Consider the following 13,726-nt stretch of genomic DNA (forward strand, 5'->3'; position numbering starts at 1 on the left):
TGTATTAAGTTAATTAATGAGCAAAAATTAGCGAAGATTCATGTAAACTTGCTCAAGATGAACATGGTAAACTTTCTTGACAGGCAACCAAACCTAACTGTGAAAATTCTCATTGTCTAAATGTTCTTCAAAAAAATTGAGTCAAAAATCTGTCTATTGCTAAATTTTTCTATTTACTCCATCTAGTGTTTAAATATCCTTGACCTAGGAGTGACACTATTAGGAGGTGTGGCCTTTTGTAGTAGGTGTGGCCTTGTTGGAGAAAGTTTGCCACTGTGGTAGTGGACATGAGACCTTCCTCCTAACCTTTTGGGAGCCATTAGAGGCTATCCCATGAAGATGTAGAACTCTCAGCTCCTCTTGCACCATGCCTGCCTGGACACTGCCATGTTCCTCCATTGATGATAATGGACTGAACCTCTGATCCTGTAAGCCAGCCCCAATTAAATATTGTCCGTATAAGAGTTGTTTTGGTCATGGTGTCTGTTCACAGAAGTAAAATCCTAATGCAGACATTCCATTTCATAAGAAGTCTTCTATACTGATTGACCTTCTATACATTGTGTCCTGAACTCTGTGAAAAGTGTCTTATTCCATTTAATCAATAAATGCTAAGAATATAAGTCTTTATGTTCTCAACATAAGACGATCTCATTGAAATTTATCCATGTATAGAATTAAAAAAAACTATCTATTTTCCTTGTGCTATGATTCTTCTAAATTTCAAGATAACTTTCATGAAGTCCTGCATCTTTGTTTTTTCAAATACCTTTGTTTTAAAATAAAACTCTTTCTGTGGCTCACCAATATGTACTTCACTAGAGTTCCTTGTAAACAGGATGCTTATAGAAAATCTTGAGATGGATTATGATGCTCTAGCAATAGTCTAACACACTGTAGAGATCAGGCAGGATAAGGCAGAAATGACTGTGGTGAGCTCTTACAGTGTGGTAAAATTCTAATCAGTTTCATGCATTGTTTCTTTGCAGCTGCCATCATTAACCAAATCAGACTCCTCGATTATGACTCTTCACCAACCAACCCTCAGCAGAGCTAGGCCTGAATGCTGCAAGATAAAATACTCTATACTTTCTTGTTATTAAATTTCAGTTTCTTGTTATAGGCTTTGGTAGCTACTTCCAGATTGCTGTTAATATACATTGTAATCCTTCCTTCTACTTTCATGTCATCAGAATACTTTTAATTGTGGCAGGACTGAGCCTTGCTAATCAAATGGCAGAATGCCATCAATTTTTATTTCCCATGGCCGCAGGGTTAGTTAAGCATGAATTTAAGTCATAATGGTGAAAATGATCACCTTTCTTTTTGATGTGTTTTGAAGAGGTAATACAATAGTTTTCTGGCCAATAAGATATGCAAACAGCCTGGTACAAAATGTTCTATTTTCTGATAATGAATAGCATGTAAAAGAAAAACAGAAAAGATGTTGGCAGAGTTTGTTGTAGAACGAGACAGTGCTGGATAAAATCCTCTGCTTTCTTGCAGCCCTAGGGGATCTATTTGCCTGACTGAAGGTGACTGAGGAATCAGACACAGCTGAGCTGGGAGACAGGTGACAGCTAGGGAGCTTAGTCACACTAAGTATATATTCTACAAGTCCTTCAAATTCCTTATATGCCATTGCAAAGGAAAAATACAAAAGAGAGTCAAGGCTTCTTTCCAAATTAAATATCAATTGATTAAATGAATCAACAATGAGCAGTACAATTGCTCAAGCATTTTAGATTGACCAAGCCTGCAATTATTCAGCCCATATCTCTTTCCCACCAAAACACACATAAAAAGACTGAAGTTTAGTAAGTGTCTTTACTTTCTATCTATCATGTCTTCAAAATTTCAATTGAATCTACTTTTTGCTCAAAACAGGAGTACAATTTTTTTATGGTTCATTTAGAATTTAAACAGTAAACCAGAAGATTATCCTTAGGGTGATTGCTGTACTTAAAAGAAAAAAAAAGCATTTCTTTGAAAATTCACTTAAATATGTTTTTAAGGTATTGGGAGAAATTCTTTGAAATACATTTAGATAGTCACCTGTGACACAACTCTAAGTGCTGAGCATTTTCTCATTTGTTGTTCTTTTAGAGACATTTTAGTCTCTGAAGTTTCTCAGATATCGACTTTAGTCATTTTATTACCTTACTTCAAGTTGTTTTCATGATCCAGATTGTAATTAAGGAGACTGTTCGGCACTCATTTGAATACACTGAGAGTATAAGATCCTCCACAACTTAATGGAATTTAAATCACCATTAATGCTACAGCCTCAGAAAGCTAAATTCTACCCTGAAGAAAATTGGAACTGAGTAGAGCTGAACTTAAACCATTATTAGTTAATATTAGTACACCTGCTTCAAGTGTTGGAATTACCTTTTTGTTACTAAATTTTCCATGAACATTCTGTGGTAGAAAAATACAGATGTGAATATTATTTTATTTATCATGTTTGTTTTACAAATACCACCTAATTTTACAGTCAGGAGTTAAAGACACTCATTATTGATTTATGCCCTCTTTATATACACAAAATATGTGTATGTGGACACAACTTCTGTTCCATCCCAATCGCACGGGACCTGAGACAGCATTAGGGAAGCAGAAAACCTGTCCTGACCATGGTCACAGGTCCCTTCCAATTGGTGCCAGCACCGGGTCACCTTGGGCTCAGAGTCAGCAGACACCCCTGAAGTCCCTAGAGGACAGCTTCTGAGAAAGACCCTATTACGGGCTCCAGATATCCAGGCACCTTCCCTGCCAGAGGAGAACTTGCCTGCAGAGAGTGCTCTGACCACTGAAACTCAGGAGAGACCTAGTCTCACAGGCATGCTGATAGAGGCTAATAGAATTATGAGAGGAACAAGCTCTAACCAGAGACAACTATAACAACTAACACCAGAGAATACCAGATGGCGAAAGGCAAACTTAAGAATCTTACTAACAGAAACCAAGACGACTCTTCAACAAAATTATAGAAGAAAACGTCCCAAACCTAAAGAAAGAGATAACCATGAACATACAAGAAGGCTACAGAACTCCAAATAGACTGGACCAGAAAAGAAATTCCTTCCAACACATAATAATCAGAACAACAAATGCACTAAATAAAGATAGAATATTAAAAGCAGTAAGAGAAAAAGGTCAAGTAACATATAAAGACAGGCCTATCAGAATTACACCAGACTTTTCACCAGAGACTATGAAAGCCAGAAGATCCTGGACAGATGTTATACAGACACTAAGAGAACACAAATGCCAGCCCAGGCTAGTATACCCAGCCAAACTCTCAATTACCATAGATGGAGAAACCAAAGTATTCCATGACAAAACCAAATTCACACATTATCTTTCCACGAATCCAGCCCTTCAAAGGCTAATAACAGAAAAAAACCAATACACGGATGGAAACCACAACCTAGAAAAAGCAAGAAAGTAATCCTTCAACAAACCTAAAAGAAGAGAGCCACAATAACAGAATGTCAACTCTAACAACAAAAATAATAGGAAGCAAGAATTATTTTTCCTTAATATCTTTTAATATCAATGGACTCAATTCCCCAATAAAAAGGCATAGATTAACAGACTGGCTACAGAAACAGGACCCAACATTTTGCTGCTTAAAGGAAACCCATCTCAGGGAAAAAGACAGACACTACCTCAGAAACAATTTTCCAAGCAAATGGTCTGAAGAAACAAGCTGGACTAGCCATTCTAATATCTAATAAAATCGACTTCCAACACAAAGTTATCAAAAAAGACAAGAAGGGACACTTCATACTCATCAAAGGTAAAATCTTCCAAGAGGAACTGTCAATTCTGAATATCTATGCTCCAAAGGCAAGGGCAGCAACATTCATTAAAGAAACTTTAGTAAAGCTCAAAGCACACATTGTACCTCACACAATAATAGTGGGAGACTTCAACATACCACTTTCATCAATGGACAGATCGGGAAACAGAAAGTAAACAGGGACACAGTGAAACTAACAGAAGTTATGAAACAAATGGATTTAACAGATATCTACAGAACATTTTATCCTAAAACAAAAGGATATACCTTCTTCTCAGCACCTCACTGTACATTCTCCAAAACTGACCGTATATTTGGTCACAAAACAGGCCTCAACAGATACAAAAATATTGAAATTGTCCCATGCATTCTATCAGATTACCATGGACTCAGGCTGATCTTCAATAACAACATAAATAATACAAAGCCAACATTCACTTGGAAACTGAACAACACTCTTCTCAATGATACCTTGGTCAAGGAAGGATTAAAGAAAGAAATTAAAAACTTTTAGAGTTTAATGAAAATGAAGCCACAACATACCCAAATTTATGGGACACAATAAAAGCATTTCTAAGAGGAAAACTCATAGCTCTGAGAGCCTCCAAAAAGAAACTAGAGAGAGGACACACTAGCAGCTTGACAACACACCTAAAAGCTCTAGAACAAAAGGAAGCAAATTCACCCAAGAGGAGTAGATGTCAGGAAATAATCAAACTTAGGGGCGAAATCAACCAAGTGGAAACAAGAGGAACTATTCAAAGAATCAACCAAGGGAGGAGCTGGTTCTTTGAGAAAATCAAAAAGATAGATAAACCCTTAGCCAGACTCACCAGAGGACACAGGGACAGCTTCCTAATAAAAAAAAATCAGAAATGAAAAGGGAGATATAACAATAGATCCTGACGAAATCCAAAACACCATCAGATCCTTCTACAAAAGGCTATACTCAACAAAACTGGAAAACCTGGATGAAATGAACAAATTTCTAGACAGATACCAGGTACCAAAGTTAAATCAGGATCAGGCTAATGATCTAAACAGTCATATATCCCCTAAAGAAATAGAAGCAGTCAGTAATAGTCTCCCAACCAAAAAAAGCCCACAACCAGATGGGGTTAGTGCAGAGGTCTATCAGACCTTCAAAGAAGACCTAATTCCAGTTATTCACAAACTATTCCACAAAATAAAAGCAGAAGGTACCCAATTCATTCTATGAAGCTACAATTACTCTGATACATAAACTACAGAAAGACCCAACAAAGATAGAAAACTTCAGACCAACTTCCCTTATGAATATCAATGCCTAAATACTCAATAAAATTCTTGCTAACCGAATCCAAGAAGTCATCAAAACAAGCATCCTTCCTGACCAAGTAGGTTTCATTCCAGGGAATGCAGGGATGGTTTAATACATGGAAATCCATCAATGTAATCCACTATATAAACAAACTCAAATAAAAAAACCACATGATCATCTCCTTAGATGCAGTGAAAGTATTTGACACAATCCAACACTCATTCATGATAAAAGTCTTAGAAAGATCAGGAAATTGAGGCTCATACCTAAACATGACAAAAGCAATCTGCAGCAAACCAGTAGTCAGCATCAAAGTAAATGGTGAGAAGCTAGAAGCAATACCACTAAAATCAGGGATTGGACAAGGCTGCCCACTTTCTCCCTACCTATTCAACATAGTATTTAAAGTCCTAGCCAGAGCAATTCGACAACAAAAGGAGATCAAGGGGATACAAATTGGAAACGAAGAAGTCAAAATATCACTTTTTGCAGATGATATGATAGTATATATAAGTGACCCTAAAAACTCCACCAGAGAACTCCTAAACTTGATAAACAGCTTCAATGAAGAAGCTGGATATAAAATTAACTCATAACAAGTCAATGACCTTTCTGTACACAAAGGATAGACAGACTGAGATAGAAATTAGGGAAACAAGAGCCTTCTCAATAGTCACAAATAATTTAAAATATCTTGGCGTGACTCTAAATAAGGAAGTGAAAGATCTGTATGATAAAAACTTCAAGTCTCTGAAGAAAGAAATTAAAGAAGATCTCAGAAGATGGAAAGATCTCCCATGCTCATGAATTGAAAGGATCAATATAGTAAAAATGGCTATCTTGTCAAAAGCAATCTATGGTGAAACTTATAGAGGAGAAAGTGGGGAAAAGCCTCGAAGATATGGGCACATGGGACAAATTCCTGAATAGAACAGCAATGGCTTGTGTTGTAAGATCGAGAATGGCCAAATGGGACCTCATAAAATTGCAAAGCTTTTGTAAGGCAAAAGACACTGTCAATAAGACAAAAAGGCCACCAACAGTTTGGGAAAGGATCTTTACCTATCCTAAATCAGGTAGGGGACTAATATCCAATATATATAAAGAACTCAAGAGGGTGGACTCCAGAAAATCAAATAACCCCATTGAAAAATGGGGCTCAGAGCTAAACAAAGAATTATCACCTGAGGAATACCGAATGACTGAGAAGTAACTCAAAAAATGTTCAGCATCCTTAATCATCAGGGAAATGCAAATCAAAGCAACCTGAGATTCCACCTCACACCAGTCAGAATGGCTAAGATCAAAAATTCAGGTTACAGCAGATGCTGGTTAGGATGTGGAGAAAGAGGAACACTCTTCCATTGTTGGTGGGATTGCAAGCTTATACAACCACTCTGGAAATCAGTCTGGTGGTTCCTCAGAAAATTGGACATAGTACTACCAGAGGATCCCACAATACCTCTCCTGGGCATATATTCCAAAGTTGTTCCAACTGATAAGAAGGACACATGCTCTACTATGTTTATAGCAGCCTTAAGCTGGAAGGAACCCAGATGCCCCTCAACAGAGGAATGGATACAGAAAATGTGGTACATTTACACAATGGAGTACTACTCAGCTATTAAAAAGAATGAGTTTATGAAATTCCTAGCCAAATGGATGGACCTGGAGGGCATCATCCTGAGTGAGGTAAGCCAATCACAAAAGAATTCACATGATCTGTACTTACTTATAAGTGGATATTAGTCCAGAAACTTAGAATACCCAAGATATAAGATATAATTTGCAAACACATGAAACTGAAGAAGAATGAACACCAAAGTGTGGACCCTTGGCCCCTTCTTAGAATTGGGAACAAAACACCCATGGAAGGAGTTACAGAGACAAAGTTTGGAGCTGAGACGAAAGGATGGACCATCTAGAGAGAGCCATACCCGGGGATCCATCCCATAATCAGCCTCCAAACGCTGACACCATTGCATACACTAGCAAGATTTTGCTGAAAGGACCCAGATATAGCTGTCTCTTGTGAGGCTATGCAGGAGCCTAGCAAACACCTAAGTGGATGCTCACAGTCAGCTATTTGATGAATCACAGGGCCCCCATTGGAGGAGCTAGAGAAATTACTCACGGAGCTAAAGAGATCTGCAACCCTATAGGTGGAACAACAATATGAACTAACCAGTACCCCACCCCACCCCCCCAGCTCGTGTCTCTAGCTGCATATGTATCAGAAGATGGCCTAGTCAGCCATCATTGGAAAGAGAGGCCCATTGGTCTTGAAAACTTTATATGCCTCAGTACAGGGGAATGCCCGGGCCAAGAAGTGGGAGTGGGTGGGTAGGGGAGTGGGGGTCGGGGAAGGGTATGGGGGAGTTTCAGGATAGCATTGGATATGTAAATGAAGAAAATACCTAAGAAAAATGAATAAATAAAAGAAAAAAAGAAAAAAATATGTGTATGCGGATTAATTTTCCAGATCTCTTGAGTTGAAAAAAAAATGGGATAATTTGTTACCCATATATTTTGTGGAATGCTTGCTTCAGTCAGTTTAGTTTGTGTATATGACTTCTTCCTGTATGCTGTGTACCAGTTTTACCTATATATTTCTATAAGTAATGTCTGTATATGTGTATATATCTCTTTGATATTAGAACTTTAAGTTTCATGTATTTTCACATAAGTAGCTTCAAATATGATCAAGTAGTATAAAAAACTAAGGCAAACAAAGTCTCATAAATCTCTCCTCTCTCTCTCTCTCTCCCTCTCTCTCTCTCTCACTGTGTGTATGTGTGTGTGTGTTATCAATATAATAATCCTATCAGAAAATTTTCTGTTACAAGCTATATAGTCTAAGGGAGTCTAAATTATGCAAATGCCAAAATACTTCAGAAGATCAGCATTAATGTGACGTATCATTATTTAATATGAAATACTTATAATATTTGAAAAACAGTACATAGAAATCATATAAAAAATCATGTCTTGACTCCTATTTGATTTTGTCCTATGATTTCGATATTTTATTTATCTAAGAAACATACCATGAGATTTAGAAATTCTACCATGAAACAGGCAGGCGACCTATGTCCATAGTCGAAAAGCTTAGGCGGCTGAATCAGATTTGCTGCAGGTTCAGTGTCAGTCTGGGATGCACAGTAATTTGCAACCCATATTGGCCTCTTTAGAAATACATTGTATCAAATCAATATATAAGACAACAGGCAGAAAAACAAGTACTAATCTGTTTTATGTTGGGATTACCTATATCATTTATCATTTTCAAACCTGTATAACATTTTATAAAGTATAACAAAGAACATTACTCTTTCATATTCTTTCTTAAAGACTAAGCGATGGCCTGAGTTTTAGACCTGGATATAACACCTGGTCATAAGAAAGAACAATTTTGTACAAATATTGACTTACAGAGTTTTCGAAATGTAAAAATTTTACATTGATTTTATTTCTATTTCTGTGAAGGTATGTCTGTGTATATGTACTCCATAGGTGTAATGGTTCCAGGGGAGGCCAGAAGAAGGAATTGCATTGTCTGGAGCTGTAATTAAGGACATTTGAACCTTCTAATTTGGGTGCTGAGTTCTTAACTCTTGGCCCTTGTAAAGCAACAAGTGTCAATAACCCCTAACCACTTTCTGTTTTTTTTTTTTGCAGAGCATGCATGGCATGACAAATATACATAGAAATCAGAGACAACAATGGCCGGTCCATTCTCTCCTTCCAACAGTGGGTCTTAAAGATTGAACTTTTACCCTATAAACCATCTCACTGGCTGTAGTTAATGAAAATTTTATCATCCTAATTTTTTAAGTTCTGGCTCAATTTTACTTATCTTTCTTTTTTGCAACACTGGAGTGATGAACAGTTTCATACTGAATTATGAAATACAGTTTTCTAGTCAAAATGGAATGGCAGAAAGTTTATTTATGACCACACGAGTTGATAAACTAGACAATGCAAGCTTTTCAGCAATTGTACATCAGCATAGACAGTCATCCCCGAGGAGTGGACAGTAAGAGACTGTGTCAGTCCGTTGGAAATGAGCATACTGAACTAGAACTATAAAAAGACCAAAGTAGCTAGAAATGACAGAGTAGAATACTGAGAAAATAATGCACAAAAGGCTAGAAATCTATAAGACCTTTCCCTTGAGTCTCTAGCTGAATAAAAGCCAGAGATTGTGTAAAAACTTTAACCAAAAGTTACCTATCAATCATAAAGATGGCTCAAGATCAGAAACAGTGTTGGTTCTAACCAGACAAATTAGAAAACAACATAATCCAAGAGGGACTGGGTGGAACACTGTCATTTCCTTTTAGTAGTGGGAAAAACTAGGACAGAGGATGCTCCAGTTCTTTCTAACAGATTTTAAAAATACCCAAGCACTATAAATGGACTCTGGGATAAAGCGTGGAGATACTTATAGAAACTTGAAGCATGTAGTCAGTGGTAAACTCACAATCAAAAGTTTCTAAAAAAATTATCAAAGTAGAAAAATACAACTCACAGCAAGGGGGAAGTCTTTAGAAGCCAAAGCAGGAGAGGAAGAGATCTGAATAGCGAAGGGTACGATCTTCAAAGCAGCATTGGACATCCATAACACAGATGGAAGTCTGATGAGGTTACACACAGTCTAGTCTATCTTTAAAATAATCATTTTCCAGAGTTGAAAATACAGTGTCCACAGAGTATAAGAGAGCAATCAGAACAGAGTAGTCTCTCAAGGGAAAAGGTAGTAACTATAAGGATTTAGAAGCAAAGAATTAAAATTGTAACAGAGACGCCATAAATTTGAATAGACTTTCAGCTTCCAGGTAAGGTACATACCCAACTCTAGCCTGCTCTAGCTCCCTCTACATAAATGGGGAAGAAGGCACCTATGAAATCTAAGCAAAGTTTGTATTCCACAGGCTAGGACCCACTAAGAAATGAGAATTAGTATACAACTACAGAATGCTTTTCTTCTACAGAAGCTCATTACCCTGTTAGCACAGCCCATTCACAGCATGTGTGGAGCTTGTAAAGCATTTACAAACTGACAAGCTGTCAAGTGAGCTGGCTAAGACTTCAACAACTTGTCTAGGTTCCTTATGAAAGGTGAGGATGTGGAGCAGCAAACCACTGCTTTTAGCACCGGAAAGACAGGTGACTCCAGGGAACCACATATGTACAGGCAATCAGAGGAACCAATGGGAACAGGAAACCTGAACTACCATCTCTTAGTTATTGGAAATGCATTGTAGACAGGTCTTGTAAGAACCCCACGATGGCCATCCTTTTGAGAGTTTAATTTCTATGAACACAATGGGGCTCATAATGTAAATATCAGATCAAAAGCCACTTGGCAGACAGAAGGGAAAGTAAACATTTTTCAAGTACACAGGAGCATTCCAATCTTCCTAATGGCTTATGATTATAAAAACCAACTGGATCCAACCTCTTGCTTTGTTTTCCAAGCAACCCCAGCTCACTCTTGCCTCTGTGTCCTTAGTGTAGGAGGTCAGTGACTAAGAAACATATGCAAAGATGGTATTCCAAAGTCAAAGACTCACAAGAACCTGACCTAGATTTGACTACAGAAGACTTCCTTTAGTAAGCATTATCAAAGCCTCCTTACCCACACAGTTACATTTACTCAGAACATTACGCTTTACTCTCTACAAAAAAAAAAAAAAAAAAAGAGTAAGTGATACTCAAAGGAAAAACCATCCAATAGCTTCCAGAATCAGTAAGCCTCGGAGGTAGTGTGATCTCAGGGATTGAAGTGATGTTGGACTAGGAATCAAGAGTAGTCATAATTAGTATGTGATAAGGACTCCAGTGGAGTAAAAAAGCATATAGTAAAGACATAGAGCTGTAAATCATGTTAAGGAATCAACCAAAGCCAACCAAGCAAGCAACCAAGCAAATGAAAATCTTTTTAAAGGAGGAAGAAACACACATAAGTTTTGAAGTTTAACTTTTTGTTTGAGGATCTTGGTAATAGATTCATATAGGAGCAGCAGCAGCAGCAACAAAAACAACAACAACAAATGACAATGAAACTTCCAAAACTAAAGGGGAACGAGAACAAAGACCAATCAACCAACAAACAGAAAGACAAAACGGAACTGAATCCACAAGTACAGTGGGACACCTTCAAGTGTCATGCTATAGATAGGGGGACAATGTCAGTAGACTTGAGCTAGAGAAAAATATGTGATGTGGTTTGTATATGCTTGCCCCAGGGAGTGGCACTATTAGAGGTTGTGGTCCTGTTGGAGTAGGTGTGGCCTTTTTGGAGTAGGTGTGTCACTGTGGGTGTGGGCTTTAAGACCCTTATCCTAGTTGCCTAGAGGCCAGTATTCTGCTAGCAGTCTTCAGATGAAGAAAGAGAACTCTCTGCTCCTCCTGTACCATGTCTGCCTGAGTGCTGCCATGTTCCAACCTTGAAGATACTAGACTGAATCTCTGAACCCATAAGTCAGCCCCAATTAAATGTTGTTTTTATAAGATTTCCCTTGATCATGGTGTTGCTTCCCAGCAGTAAAACCCTAACTATGACAATATGTAAAACAAAAGTGACTATGTTTGTCACAAGATTAATGGCAGAAACGACTCTACAGATCCAGGAAGGGTCAGAGACTACCAAGGAGAGAGAGAGAGAGAGAGAGAGAGAGAGAGAGAGAGAGAGAGAGAGAGAGAGAGAGAGAGAGAGAGAGAGAGAGAAAGAGAATGAATGAATGTTAGCTTGTAAAATCAGAGAGAACTGATGTAAATTGCCTACTGCCATTCAAACTGATATCAATTGATATCTACTGCTAATACAACTCTCAGATAAGCAACTTCTGAGAAGAACTTCTCAGGTTCACAAATGGCATCTCCAAAACTATAGGTTTGTCTTTGTAAGAAGAAAATGGAAATCTTTCTATAGAAGATCCTATATTTAGTCATTGGGGTTGCATTTGCTACAACCACACTTGGCACTCATTAATTTGCACAATGAGGAAACACACAGAAAAGTGTGGACAAAACCTTACTTACCTTTCACTTTTGACTACAGGATCACATAGTTATTTATACTAAAACAAAGCACTCACTATTATTTGTACAACACCTTTCAATGATGGTTTTGAGAAGTTACTTTATTGTCTTTTTAGATAAGTGCTGAGTCCTGCTTGGCCATGTGGAAAGGACGGTGTGACATATGTAGGGATGGTGGAAGAGGACCTGAGAGTTCTACATCTTCATCTGAAGTCCACTAGGAGAAAACTGGCTCCCCAAGTGGTTAGAAGGAAGATCTCAATGACCCCCTGCTACAGTGACATACTTCCTTCAACGAGTCCATGCCTACTCTAACAAGGCCCTACTTCCTATTAGTGCCACTCCTTGGGTCAAACATATTCAAACCACCACAGTAAGTTCCCTGGACTGGGAGTGAAGACAAAGCCTTTCTGGAATATTGTGTTTTATCTGTTCCCCAAGCATGCACTACTGGGTTGAAAGGGCAGAAATAAAAAAAGAACATTTTCAAAAACATCTGCTGGACGTCAATTGATGATTTTCTCTTCTCTCTGTTCATCTACTCTGTTCGCAAGTCTCTGTGTTTACTATTTACACCTCAGAGATGATATGATGTTTGATTTCAAAGAAATAGGGACACATTCCAAGTGTTAGAATTCTGCAATCAGCTTGCACAATATTAACAGCCTTCTTTCTGCAAGCTCTATTCCTGGACTCTAGCTCTTTCTTTTCTGCTTTTTTGTGTTGTTTGTTTTTAGTACATTAAGAGACTCATGCCAGCTTGCAGGCATGTGAACAATCTTTGAAGGAAAAAATCAACATCAATATACTTCCTAAGAGTGTGGTAGATATAACCACCCTGGGCAGTTAGGAACAACTCCCCAAAGGTGTCCTGCATGAGCTGAGATTTTAATGTTCATGCGATTAGATTAAAGTGACTATTTTGAGGAACAAATCTTTCTAAACATAGCTGGACCAAAACATGTATGAATTTAGAGAGAATATGGCACCAGGCAAGGGCTCACACAGGTCTGGGTCTGATCAGGTCCCAGGAATAAGTCAGGAAGTAGATACAATTTTCCATTCTTAATTTAGAAGCTATTACTGGAAGATCTCACAAATAAATTAATTCTTACCAATGAAGTGTCACTAGGTATTCAAACCGCTCTTAAGGCCAGGCAACACATGTCACACTAGATGGCCAACATAGAGCAAACTCAGTGGGGTATTTGGTGATTGGTTCCTTGTCTTCTAATGCTTCCCTACTTTTGTTCTTCTGTTGTTTTGATTTTCCTTACAGACCATTTGTGTAGATACTATGATGTCTAACTTTGGGTTTGTATGAGATTTCTGTGTGTTTAAATGCATGTGTCTCTATGTCTATCCGAGTCTATTGAGTTTATTGAGTTTTTTTGACTCTTAATACATCATAATTGCACTTTCAGGTAGAACTCTACATATATCAAACCTTGTGACTTCTGTGCCAAAATATCATAATATCACATGGAATTTCTTTCCAGATAACTGTTATAAACAAAATACTAAAAACATAAAAATATATCTTGGTATTTAGATAATGTCTAAAGTCATCC

This window comes from Mus caroli, unplaced genomic scaffold, assembly GCF_978045245.1.
Source record: "Mus caroli unplaced genomic scaffold, Mus_caroli_1 scaffold_3, whole genome shotgun sequence".
Classification (NCBI taxonomy): domain Eukaryota; kingdom Metazoa; phylum Chordata; class Mammalia; order Rodentia; family Muridae; genus Mus; species Mus caroli.